Source organism: Perca fluviatilis, chromosome 16 (assembly GCF_010015445.1).
Source record: "Perca fluviatilis chromosome 16, GENO_Pfluv_1.0, whole genome shotgun sequence".
In the NCBI taxonomy this organism is placed as follows: domain Eukaryota; kingdom Metazoa; phylum Chordata; class Actinopteri; order Perciformes; family Percidae; genus Perca; species Perca fluviatilis.
Window position 1 is genome coordinate 13,576,266 of NC_053127.1, and position 14,214 is coordinate 13,590,479.

General features: G+C 40.5%; 1 protein-coding gene across 3 annotated transcripts in view; it reads left to right on the forward strand.

The window, feature by feature from the left end:
• The window catches only part of fstl4 (follistatin-like 4), a 243,672-nt gene that overhangs the window by 77,188 nt on the left and 152,270 nt on the right, over positions 1–14,214 (forward strand). The gene's annotated exons all lie outside the window — the stretch shown is intronic.

Genomic DNA, 14,214 nt, shown 5'->3' on the forward strand with positions numbered 1-14,214 from the left:
TACTTGGAGGAGCAATCTTACTTGATACTGTATGTAATAGGGTCATTAATTTTATGTTAAATTCTACTACCTTTTGAACATGGGATACAAATAAATATTTGATCTATAATGATCTGTTAGAATTCAAAAATGTACAGTATTTCTGAGTCTGACATCCCAACTCAAAGTTCTACTTACTATCTTTTTGGAACTCAAACGGCATCTCATTGTCAAAAATTAACTTCATGCTGACAATGCACAATGTGTAAGAACAACAGGTTGTTCCACACAGTAGTGGGTCATAAACTGTGTTGGTTTGCTTCTTACTACAGTGTTTACTGAAATATGAAGAAAAGTAAGTTGACCAGTGGGATAATCCTCCAGCATCATGTATTCCCTACAATCACAGTTCGGAGGTAGTTTAATTTATAAACCATCTTTTTTCATATATAACTCCCCCCTCACCCCCCCTTCCATCGTTCTCAGACTAATCTCCTAATTTCCCCAAAGCAGTCCTTTTCTTTCTGAGTCTAATGTTTGGCTCCATACAGACATGGCTCTGTTCCCAGCAGGCCAGTCAGACGGCTGGGCCACCAGCCACTGATGGCCTCCTGTACCCACTATGGTGGAGTCTAGCTCCATTTTTTAAATGCCACGTGGGTCTCAGTGGAGACCCAGAGTGGTTGATGACTCACCACCACTTTATCCCCCCATACTCGTCCCATCAGCTTTCACTTTTTCAACGTAATGGAGCTAATGTTCAGCATTGTGTACTGCTAACAGGGAGGCTTGGGCCTTATGCAAACTTTATGATGGTGCAGGCCGTCGTCTCGTCTGCACGCTGCATGATGTGTCGTTCGGTGCTGCACTTATTCTAACCCTGATTTCTGTTGAATTATTGATAATCAACAGGGTCAGGGTCTGCTTTTAGTGCTCCCCTGTGGGGCGTTGCAGGGCTTAGCGCTGCATCTGCACTCATAATATCATCACCACCCAGACAGCACAGAACAGACTCTCAAAGGAGCCAAACTTCCATGTTACAAAGTAATGGGCTTGTAAGTGAAAAGATGGACAGTGTGTGTGACGGTGTGCATGTGTCTATATTTAAAGTTTGCATGTATGGTCGACATTTGAATGAATTTTCTTTGTAACTGCCATTTTTCCATATTTGTCTCTGGTTCAGAACAGCTGATTCCATTATTAAATTAACATGCTTTTTGTCGCTTTTGTTTTTCCCCGAATGCATATAGACAAATGGTGAAAACTAGAGGAAATTAATTGATTTAGACTGTTAGTTGTGTGATTGCCGAAAAGAATAGTTTTTGAAGAAATCACCAGATCAAAAATGGCTTCACAATGCCTCTAGATATTCAGTTCCACCCAATTTACACGCACAAAGGAACTTTATGTCTATAACGCTATTGAATATCAAAGCTGGCCTTGTTCCTTTTGTTTAGGTCCAAGATATTGTTTTTCAGTATTGACATTTCGACCAGTATGCCTCATTTACAACTTGAATATCAAACACGGGATATCCTAAACTCTAACAATGGCTCTGCCAGTAAAACCGCAGGACCATGACAGTAACAATGTCTGTGTCAGAGCTCTGCAAAAGAGTGGAACTGTTCAAGTGCAAGCAAACTTCTTAAGGATTCAAGCAGATCATTTGTGAACTCGTACATTTGTGTTCTTTCCTAAACAATACAGTGTTTGCTGTTACAGTTTGCTGAGTTTACAGAAGAAGAATTTATTGCGTTTTTGCCAACAATATTTACTTTTCAATACCAACACTGATAAAGTAAGACCCATGGAACAATTGCTATTTTTATGTGTTTTTTCAAGAAAATCGCATTCAGAAGCGAACATGGGTCTTTTACAAGTTGTCCTATTTTTGTTAAGCAGACAACAGCAAAAAACAAGACAGCATTCAGACAAAAGATCCATTAAGATAGGGCATGAATATTAGATAAATACACTCTTTTACACTTTTTTTTTCTTGCATGACAGTGAGGGATGTCTGCTCTCTGTGGTTCTGCTGTCTGCGCTTGTGGTTCTTTGTGTGTGCATATCTGTCCATGCTTGTGTGTGTTCCTGAGCTATAAAGTCATATTCTCCATAGCTCATCCCTCATAAGATATTTACATGGCTATCTATTATGGATTGTGATCTGATTGAAGCTGAGTGTTCCCATCATGCCCCCTCTGTGAACTCATCACACAAGCACCAGGTTTTAAAGAAACTAAATTCAGCCTCATTTTGGTCTCCAAAGCAAACCGAAGCACAAGTAAAGGCTTTGGCATTTCATACTTTATTTTAAACTTTTCTTTTCTTGTGCATCCTGTGTCGCGTTTGACATATTTTCTCCATTGGTGAATATGCGTAAATGTCTGTTAAAAAAAAAATCTGTCTCAAAATAACTATTGTATTCTTTCTTTTATGGTTTAGAATTTGCAGTCACACAGTTTTAAATCAGCACAAACAATGCCCTTGGCATTTCCACCAAAACAAGTCATATGGAGTATTCTGCTTGTGTTAACAGTATTCCCTCACTAAAATTTACTGCTAAATCTAAACCCAACTTAGATTCACAGAATACCCATATCTCCAGGCAAGAGGCATATTTCTGGCTTCATGTAAACACACTGGCTGTTCCAACAAGCCCTAAATCCCTAATCCTCAACACATTGGACCAGATCCACCTCTCTCTCTCTCTCTCTCTCTCTCTCTCTCTCTCTCTCTCTTTTTTTTTCTCTTTTTTTCTCTCTCTCTTCTCTCTGTCTCTTTTTCTACGTTTTCTCTTTTCAAATTCTTCTTTTTCTCTTTTTTCTCTTCTCTTTACTTCTCTTAACTCTCAAACTCTCTTTTGCACATTATCTATTTCTGTCTTACCACATTACTGCCTCAACTAGCTTCGCAAACATGGTCAAAACACACACAAACGCACACATTGACCACTCAGTGGTGGCCCCTCAGATGCTTGGCCTTTAGTCATTTCTCCAGCTGCCCACAAGTCACCCCTCCCCCATTCCACTTTCTCCCCGTCTCATTGTCCCTGCTCCCTCTCTCTCCAGCCTTTCTCTTTTCGTCCTCCATCCTTCCTGTCATCTCACACACCTCCCTTCCACCTGCCTGTCACTCTCTAGTCTCATCTTTTTCTCCCTCCGTCCTCAACTCTTTGTCTTTCTTTTCCTACTGCTTTGTAATTCATCTCAGCCTCCCCTCAGCCTCTGTTTTTTTATCCACCTTTCTCCCACCTCTCACCTATGTCACTTCAGCTCTGTGTCCTCCTCATCTTCCCCCCCCCAGGACAGGTGAGAAAGGGGAGAGAGAGAGGGGGAAGACATGTAGGATATCGTCACAGGTCGGAGTCAAACCCTGGACCTCTGCATCGAGGCATAAACCTCTAAATATGTGTGCCTGCTCTACCCACTGAGCCAACCCAGCCATGTGCACAATTAAATTTGGTTAAAATCTGTTGGAACAAAGTATTGAGGCCTAAATTAGGAACGGTAGTAGACGAGGCATATGTCACGTCCTTTAATTTAAGGAGAAATAAAAAGCGGAACCGACAAAAAATGAACCCATCACAGAACTAGACTAGAACTTTTGGCCCAAATCCAAGAAGGTCAAGAGGTCACTTTACGTTTCTCTTTTTCTCCTTCTCTTCGTTTCACTTGTTCTTCCCCAGGCCCATCATCTCGTCCCTCCTCTGCCACCTCTCTGCTCCCTTCCTTTTGTTTGCTGTCTCTTTCTTCCTCCTGTCCTGCTGTCTCTCCACACTTCTGGAGTAATGACAGCCAGCTGTCAACACCACAGCAGCTCTGCTGACCACTGAAGAGACCCGACAGCAGCACTGATGAGATCGCTCATTGAACGTCTCTCTCTGGGCAGACATCTGTCAGAGCTATTTTCGATGGCGGTTGCTCTTTTTTATTTATGCATTAGCTTCCTTTATTGTCGTGGTTGTGTCTGGTGGGTGTTTTCTGTTTATGTGTGTTCATGTGTGCATGCCTGGATCTTAAAAAGGAAAGAAAAATTTCTCCTGATGATCTAAACCAAAAAAGAAAATCAGACTTTTTTTGTTCATGATGCCTTTTTGGTACCTTGAGGCATACCATCATTTAAACATTAGGCCTGTCAGTTTTATAAGGGAAAACGTGTTAATGTATTATTCAGAGCTTCTAATTCTGGGCTGTTCCTTTTTGTGTCTCTGTCTTAACCTGTCTGGTTTGGCATTGTCTTTATCAGGTGTGAGCTGGGGTTAGTGCTGGTCATGGACTATTCTCTTGGCATCAGGTGTGCATTAAATATCACAGTCAAAGTGCAGTCAAAAGTGTATCATCTTTAGAAACTGTGCTCTTTTGATTTGGTTTACCTATACTTGATTTTATGATGCAAAAACATGTCTCGCGTCATCCGGTGGACTTTTGCTTTTGCCAGCAGCTAAGTGAGGAGCTCCGGGCGCTAATAAGAGCACTCACATAAGAACATAGCAGAGCCTAAATATTTTTTGGATTGATCCATCATAAAAAAGCAGTCAGGCAAGAAACAGAAAGTGACATGTTCTGTAGGTCTATTGATCTCCTCCGCTCCCTTTAAGTAACACACACACACACACACACACACACACACACACACACACTGCCGCACTTACACATGCCCCCTCGGCACACACAACAAACAGTGTTATCCGTCTTATAATTTTAACTAATAATTAATAATGTTGATGCATAATTAAAGGTGCTCTAAGCGATGTCACACGTTTTTTTTAGGCTACAACATTTTTTGTCACATACAGCACTATCCCCTGAACACACTGTAAAAAAACGTGGTCTCTGTAGACAGCCCGGGCTCCACAAACTGCAAGAAAAACAAACTGTGCTAACCTGCACCACGAACCATAACAAACAGTCTTCCAGCGTTCCAGCCAATAACCGACAAGAAGGATTCGGGGGTGGGGGTTGCGGGAATAGAACACGGAAGCACTGAAGGGAGGGAGAGGGGGCGGGATGAGGAGGAGGGAGTGGCGAGCTAGCCTCGTTTTGTTTGAAAATACTTTGAACGTTAACAAGAAGTGCCGTCACCCAAAATCACTTAGAGCACCTTTAATAATGTTGGATTACTATTCTTTATTACATGGGCGATTTTTGGAGTAAATAATATGTAATATATAGCCTACTTCAAAAACAAAAAAACAACAACGAAGCATTTGAATACTGATTTGGATGTTGATTGCCATTGCAACGGTCAAGGCTTTGAAGCATTAGGGTCAGCCCTAATACACTGGTCATTTAATTAATAGATTTCTTTTAAGCTGACTTCACAAACGGTATTGGAATTCCCAACTTTTAGGGAAAAGTTTCAGAATGGATTTTATGTAAATGGCCTTTTACATGTTTTTTTGTTTCAGTTATTTATCCTTTGTTAATACGTTAGCCTTAGTTTACTTTTCTGGCAACACTATTTGTTCAATAAAGTGATGATTTGTTCATAACAAACCCAATAAGCAGAAATCAATGCTTTCTCCTGGACCTCAGTGTTCAAAGGCTTGCAGAACTCTGCTTTCAAAAATGAACGCTCTAGCAGATTTTAGTCCAGCTATTAGCACTGTGGGGTACAGTGTATTTTTTAACCTTATTTTATGTTTCACAGAGAGTTTATGAAGGCCTACGCAGCCATCCAGATTCCCCCTCACCTTGCTTGAAGGGCTTATATTTCCATATTGAATCCTCTCTCTCTGTGTCATCCTGTGGTTTTGTCTTTATCTTCTTACACCCTTTGTATCTCTCCTTTTATGCCATCCATCTCTTATTTTTCTTACTGGAAATAGTCTGTGTACCACCAGTTTCATCATAACTGAAAAAACACATCTCAGTGGTATTTATTTCTGAGGAAACCCTCACAGTGAGCCTTTTTATAACCCCACAGAATTTAATAAAAGTCTACCATCATATTTATTTAAAAAATGTTGGCTTATGCAAAGGCAATGGAAAGTTGCTTTTCTCTTTTTTCCCAGAAATTAGTCATTGTCTCTTTACATCACTTTGCAACATCCTCACCTCAGTTTCACAGAGCCAAATTTGTCTGTGCTTAATTGGATCAGGCTGATTAAACCTCCTTGTGGTATAAGCTCTGACTCATTATTCATATAATTGGATTTTTCTCTTTCTTCTGCAATAAAACGGACATAACAAGTACACAGATAGGGAACACTGCCTGACTTCAGCAAAATCAGTCGACTAAACTAAGATATCACATTACTGAATGCACAACGTTATCACATCCTTGAACATTCTTTAGTTTGTTTCAGCATGGTGTGATTGGAAAATCGAAGTTACAACATTGTTGCTGATAGAGATTTATATAAGGCCACACAAGCTGTTTCTGTCCTTGAGTCCTTAAGAGTGTAAAACTGCAGGCAATTGAAAGTACTGCGTAACAACTCTGAAAACATTTCTTTAACAATACACTGGCAAGGTAGCCAAACAAGAATCAAGTCCCACTTTTTATATATCAGTCAGTCACTTATTATCTGAGTCAATCTTGCTCCACTGCAATGTATAACTGTATCTCAAACCCCGATGACGAATGACGAAACACCAACAAGTTGATGAACATTGTGTAAAAATATTAGTCCTTTGTAGTTGGAGATACAGTATATCACAAAAGTGAGTACACCCCTCACATTTTTTGTAAATATTTCATTATATCTTTTCATGGGACAACACTGAAGAAATGACATGTTGCTACAATGTAGAGTAATGAGTGTACAGCTTGTATAACAGTGTACATTTGCTGTCCCCTCAAAATAACTCAACACACAGCCATTAATGTCTAAAAGTGAGTACACCCCTAAGTGAAAATGTCCAAATTGGGCCCAATTAGCTATTTGGCCACCATTATTTTCCAGCACTGCCTTAACCCTCTTGGGCTTGGAGTTCACCAGAGCTTCGCAGGTTGCCACTGGAATCCTCTTTTACTCTTCCATGCTGACATCACGGAGCTGGTGGATGTTAGAGACCTTGCGCATCTCCACCTTCCGTTTGAGGATACCCCACGGATGCTCAATAGGGTTTAGGTCTGGAGACATGCTTGGCCAGTCCATCACATTTACCCTCGGTTTCTTTAGCAAGGCAGTGGTCGACTTGAAAGTGTGTTTGGGGTCGTTATCGTGTTGGAATACTGCCCTGCGGCCCAGTCTCCGAAGGGAGGGGATCGTGCTCTGCTTCAGTATGTCACAGTACACGGTGGCATTCATGGTTCCCTCATTGAACTCTAGCTCCCCAGTGCCGGCAGCACTCATGCAGCCCCAGACCATGACACTCCCACCACTATGCTTGACTGTAGGCAAGAGACACATGTCTTTGTACTCCTCACCTGGTTACCGCCACACACGCTTGACACCATCGGAACCAAATAAGTTAATCTTGGTCTCATCAGACCACAGGACATGGTTCCAGTAATCCATGTCCTTAGTCTGCTTGTCTCCAGCAAACTGTTTGCGGGCTTTCTTGTGCATCATCTTTAGAAGAAGCTTCCTTCTGGGACGACAGTCATGTAGACCAATTTGAAGCAGTGTGCGGTGTATGGTCTGAGCACTGACAGGCTGACCCCCCCCACCCCTTCAACCTCAGGAGCAATGCTGGCAGCACTCATATGTCTATTTCCCAAAGACGACCACTGGATATGACGCTGAGCATGCACACTCAACTTCTTCGGTCGACCATGGCGAGGCCTGAGTGGAACCTGTCCTGTTAAACCGCTGTATGGTCTTGGCCACTGTGCTGCAGCTCAGTTTCAGGGTGTTGGTAATCTTCTTATAGCCTAGGCCATCTTTATGTAGAGCAACAATTCTTTTTTTCAGATCCTCAGAGTTCTTTGCCATGAGGTGCCATGTTGAACTTCCATTGACCAGTATGAGAGAGTGTGAGAGCAATAACACCAAATTTAACATACCTGCTCCCCATTCACACCTGAGACCTTGTAACACTAACAACTCACATGACACTGGGGAGGGAAAATGGCTAATTGGGCCCAATTTGGACATTTTCACTTATGGGTGTACTCACTTTTGTTGCTAGCGGTTTAGACATTAATGGCTGTGTGTTGAGTTATTTTGAGGGGACAGCACATTTACACATTATACAAGCTGTACACTCACTACTTTACATTGTAGCAACGTGTCATCTTCAGTGTTGTCCCATGAAAAGATATAATGAAATATTTACAAAAATGTGAGGGGTGTACTCACTTTTGTGAGATACTGTATATTCATCGTATATTTATGCAAGCACAAAGGCATCTAAAATATCAATAGGGGATGTACTACGTTATATCTGCACACATTTATCACACAGTAATTCAGCATGCATATATCCTCAACTGTCAGTGTAAGTGCAAAGCTCGAGATGAAGTGAAGTGAAAAGCTGCATTCATAACAACTAATATTACCTGGGGGACGCCCAGTGATTTGTAATAATAGTGCAGATCATCTGGGATTTTAATCTTGTTTGAATCTTCCATGCCTGCCAAGACCTCCCCTTGATAATAATAATCTTATGCTAATGGTGGTCTCAAACAGAATGTATTTCTCAGTCAGAGTTTCTTAATCTTTTTTATCTTGTAGATACAAAATTATGTTTTTTCTTGCATAGAAGCTTTTGAAAACACCTTCACGGCAAACTCCAAGACCACGGTCCCTGGGGAATATATTCCTCTGACACCAACAACCATGCCAATGCAGGAAGTGTGTTGAAGCTTTTAATGTACTTTGTGGCTGTATCTTACCATTAATTTAATTAATTAAAAAAATATTTAACTACAATTATCTATCTCCTATCAACCACACTTTTACTGTAATGTGCAGATATCGGATTTTCATAATTCCTTTTGTTGCAATTGACATTGCCAGACTACAGGAAGTAAAGTCACTTCTAAGAAAGGAGCCTGTCGGCTTCACTTTAGGTTACGCGTAAACTGCAGCTGACATACTGTACAGCAGTGCGTTGGATGCAGGGTTCAAAATTAGCACCAAAATATGCAAGTGGCTGGTACATTTGCTTCACTCACCAGCCAAAAAAACAATGGTAATATGTTGAGTGGCTGGTAGAATTTGAACATTCACTAGCCATTTGGCTGCTGGACGAAAAAGTTAATTTTGAACCCTGGTTGGATGTGCATATAATCCATCATCACCTAGATTGTCTTTTAAAGCTTATTGCAGCCTGAGAACCAATTGAGTATATCGACCTAAAAAGTATTTGCTAAAAGAACCTAGATCCACAAACATACAACAGCAATGTGTTATTAAAGCATACAGCACATAAGCTACGCAATACCAAATCAACAAATACCATGAAAAGACCAAAATCAACAATGAATTGATCCTAACAGCAAGTATTGACTGTACATCCAAAGCCTGATATATCTTATTCCTCTGTGCTATAGAGCTCCACTGTTGTTAAAAACACATCAATGAGCTTTCTATTTTAGGTGTAGGTCCTTCCGTAAACACTACAGCAGTAAATGTGTATTACTCTGTTACTGAAAATAGCCCCTCAATAATACACTGTTGTACTCTTGTTTGAGTAATGTTTGTTAAATAACTATAGAGTGCCCAGCCAAGACTTATCAGCTTCCTTTTGAAAGAACTGATCTCCATTATCGAGCTTGCAACAGCCGAGTCTTGACAGAAAATAGTGTTGTTGTGCAATACACAGATGCATTCTTGTTATTTGATATATAATGAGTAAGTCCTAAATTAACTCATCTCCAACACACAACAGAACCATGTACAGTATGGAACGATGCTGCAGTCCATTTATTGTATAACACTGAGTAAAGACAATATTTTTTTTCTTCTTTTCTTAATCTGATACCTCAGTGATAAGACTCTTTGATAAGCATCCTGTTGTGGCCAGTAATATTCTGCCCCTCTAAATGGACACAAAGGATTTGATTCACAACAATATTTGTGAATAGAGCATTAATCAGCCAAAGCCCACCCAACAGAGGAAGCTTTTACAAGCTGTGTGAGACAACATAGCCTCTTGATCTTCTCTCTCTCACCTTTGCGCCTCACCTCTGCAGCCTCTCGCTCTGCGGGGGCTATTAGTCATCTTGGCTGTGGGAGCAGGGCCATCGGGGGCACTTGGTCTCTGTTCTTCCAGAGCCCTGCAGGGAGGGAGGTGCAGGTGTGGTGTCAGCAGAAATACAGTATATACTCTAGAGAGATGTATAAATAGAGAGATAAATAGCGAGATGGGAGCGCAAGATGAGGCTGCGGTTGGATCGAAGGGATTAAGATGTTGTTCATAATAAACAGGGATGGAGCGTAGTGGGAGCATAATATGGGAAGGTTTTACAGCTAAGGAAGAACTATATTTTTTAATAAGGGAAAACAAACATTTTTACACAAAAAATGAGATTCTGTTCTACATTCTGTCGTGTGTTCCAGTCTGTCTCACGCACATACATGCCCATTTGCAGACACACAAACACAGATCAAAATTTAATTAAGGCCTTGAAGATTGAGATCATATGGCTCCAAAGACTTGTGTATAGGACACGAGAGGGACATTTCTTCATTCCAAACACTTTCTATTTGTACACTACAGACTCTTGAAATGAGAAGGGATTTTTTTTCTCCAGTAGAGACGATATTTTCCACACTCACATGCTCGCTCAAACCTACTGCAGAAAATACATTCGAGAGCTTATTTCATCCTTGGCTGTGCTGGCATTAATGTGAAAATATGAGGGTGGCAGCTGAAGAGGAATGATGCTCAAGCCCTGTATTACTGTAGCCTTAGTTGTAGCTGCAGTAGCAGTAAAATTGTAGAAAATAATAACACAGACTGTGTGATCCAGCTTCTCTGAGTCTCAGAGATCAATCACAGGCAGCTGTGTTAGTCTTTTTTAAGTGTACTTTTATACATGTAGACACCCTAGCATACAAACCTACACAAAGTCAGCTAAGGAACAGCAAAGCACACTAGAACTTTGATCCCTCTGGAGTTGGAGCAGATGGTGTGTAATTTACACTTGCTTAAAATGTACAGTTTTAATGAACAAAGCATGCAACTCAGGTTACTTTGTATTCAGTGTGAGTGTGGATTTATACTGTATGAATGTTTGGATCTATGCAAATGACAAAACAACCTCTTGCATACATCTTAGCATGTAATTTAATTAAGTAATTCTGAATCTGAAATAAGTCTTTTCATTAAAACAGGAGGATGAAATAAGTTCTGTTTCACAATTTAGGTAGATTTAGCTTGATTCCAGTAAAGACGGGTTAACACTTCAATCTAACTGAAAGAAAGAAAGAAAGAAAGAAAGAAAGAAAGAAAGAAAGAAAGAAAGAAAAGAAAGAAAGAAAGAAAGAAAGAAAGGAAAGAAGGAAAGGAAAGAAGGAAAGACAGAGAAATAAATACAGAAAGAAAGGCATGCCCTTGCAGCTTCCAATGAGACTTGAGCTCACCGAGTTTGTCAGACTCTAACACCAAATGATTATTTCCAGCTTTTCTTCGTACTTAATTATTGTGGAAAGCCCAGAGGCTGCATCAAAAATTAATTATTTCACAAGAGGACGTCCTGCCACCCTCCCAAATCATGTTCAGTCCCCTGGGGAGTGCAGCACACAGAGTGAGAAACAGGTACCTGTCATACCATTACCAATGTGACCATGTGACTGACGGCTACCTAGTGTGAATTCCAGCTCACGTTGGTCTCGCAGTGGTTTCCCCATGCTGTCAAAGCTTTGTACTCCCAGATGGTTCACCAATTCTTTTTTGCCTTTTTTTCTGCTCTCATTTTCATACTCTGTAGGCAGTCACACTCCCAAGTTTCCCAGAGAAAACATGTTGGGTCATTCCACCATCTAAATTAGCTGTTTTCTTGCATAAACACTCTTTTCATTCCTAAATTTCATTAATATAATTGATTTTTTGACAATTTTTTTTTTTTTAACATTCTGCTCAGCGAGTTCTTGGATTGGCTCCAGTCCCCATATTGACCCTGAAAAAGACTCAGCGGTTAGAAATAAATGAATTAATATTTGTATGAAATAGGGCGTAGCTCACGGCCAGCATGATTCTTCGCAACAGCACATCTGTCACTTCAAAGTTTGTGGGTGAAAAGCTTGTATTGCCAGGAGTAAAGAAAACGGCATTTAGTTTTAGAGTTGATCCAATAGGAAAAAGCTCTATAAGACAAGTTGGAGTGAGGGGCAGAGGACGGTCATATAATCAAGTTCAAAGATTTTGACATTCAGCCACACAATATGTGCTGAGATTGGAAGTATCAAACGTGGTTCAGCGAGTCAGATAGATTCCAAATAAGCAATATGCAACAGTGTATTATGACATTTTATCTTCTGGGCCTGCCATGGTCTGTGACCTAGCCTCTTGCTAATCACAAACAAAAACCTATCCAGAAACCCTTAAAATATCCCAAACTGTCTGGTATGTAGTGGATAATGTGGGAACCCCGGGTAGAAGTAACAGCAGCAGCCCGGCTCTCCCAGGTCGCTCTTTCGATAGAGCTGAGCCTCTCGGTGCAGTGGCTACAGATAGGCTTGTATTGATCTTGTGATCCCTGTCTATCAGCTGAACCAGCCAGATGAGCCCAGTGACATTTTGTCTGAGGCACACACACCAAGTATCTCTGCTCTACAGAGGCCAAGTCAGCCGTTCTCTCTGCCCCTCTCCATAACCCAATTTTAATCCATAACTGAATTTTTAAATGAATTGTCATATTTTGTGTTGTTTCTTTTATTTTGCTGTCTTTTACCTCTCTCAATGCCTCAGTCTTCAGTTTTTTTCGTCTTTTTCTGTTCCCCCATTACTTTAATTTTCCTTTTTAATATATCTGACCTTTATAATCCCAGTGTGTTATCTTCTGCTTTCTCTTATTCAACTGACCACCCTCTACCTTTACATTATACTTCTTAAACAGATGTGTCATAATTTAACTCTTCAGCATCACCAGATTAAACAGACACACGTGAGATATTTAGTTCTACACTGCTAAAGTAATATAGAGTATCACATAGTGGGTACGTTGTCATGGTAGAAACATCAATGCAAAGTAAATTCCCCATTTTACTCTCCTCATTACTGAAGAAGTAACTACATTACATGTGTCCCAGCACACAGTAACACCTCATAAACGGCAGCAGTGAACAGCTTGTCATTTCACTTGATAACTTCTTCCATTTGCATCCTTCACGATCGATAATCTGGAGGGGAGGGGGAGAGCAGGAGAAACATCAAGACATGGGAGGAAACAGAGTCAGCATGTGTTAATAAGGGACGTGAGAAGTACACCTAATCAGCTATGACTACTTCCTTTAGTATTCCACTTCAACCATCAGTCATGCCTCTTCAGAAATCAGTGAAAGCTTCTCCACTGCCAGTGTTTTGTTTGCCACATTACAGTCACAATTTCAGCCTCCACCCGGTAGGCTTGGATTCTAGTTTCCTTAGTGTGTGTGGCAGTGTCTGTTTGCTGTAGGAACGGAGTATGTGCAGGCCTAGATGCCAGTCATTAACAGTACATTTGTCTTTATACACATACCAGTAAAACCAAAACTTGGGCTGACTTAAATGGCTTCAGTGTCCATCAATTCATTCACCAAGGTACTGGCTGACCTGCCATTAAGACAGAGGTCATGGAGGTAATGGGCAATTTGCAGCACTAATAGAGAAAAATGACTCTGGTACAAAGTTTATATTAAATGTAATTATCTTCCAAAGTTACTTTTTGTAGTGGTGTTGCAGTAGTCATCTCTAGCGTCCAGAGTGACTCAGGAAGAGACGCAGAGTTTCAAAGTCAGGTTTACTTTCTGTCTTGTCTATCAGTTTATCCTTTGGTCCAGACTGAAATATCAACAAACCATTCAATTTTATATAGGCATTCATGGTGCCCAGAGGAATCCTAATGACTTTGTCGTTCCAAAGACTTTTCCTCAAGCGCCACCATGAGGTTGACATTTGTGGGTTTGGGGGAAACGTGACATTGCCTTTTTGGAGCAGAGTGTCACAGATTTTGTTGAGGTCAAGTGGACAGAATTACTAATTTCTCTCCAGAAAGATGAATATAACTTCTGTTGCAATAAACATTATAAATGGGGCCAGGATCGACAGATAATGTAGTAGAGTAAATGTACATGTCATTTACTAACTAAAAAAAATGGATTCAGTGTTAAATAGTTACTATTTAAACATTTTAAAG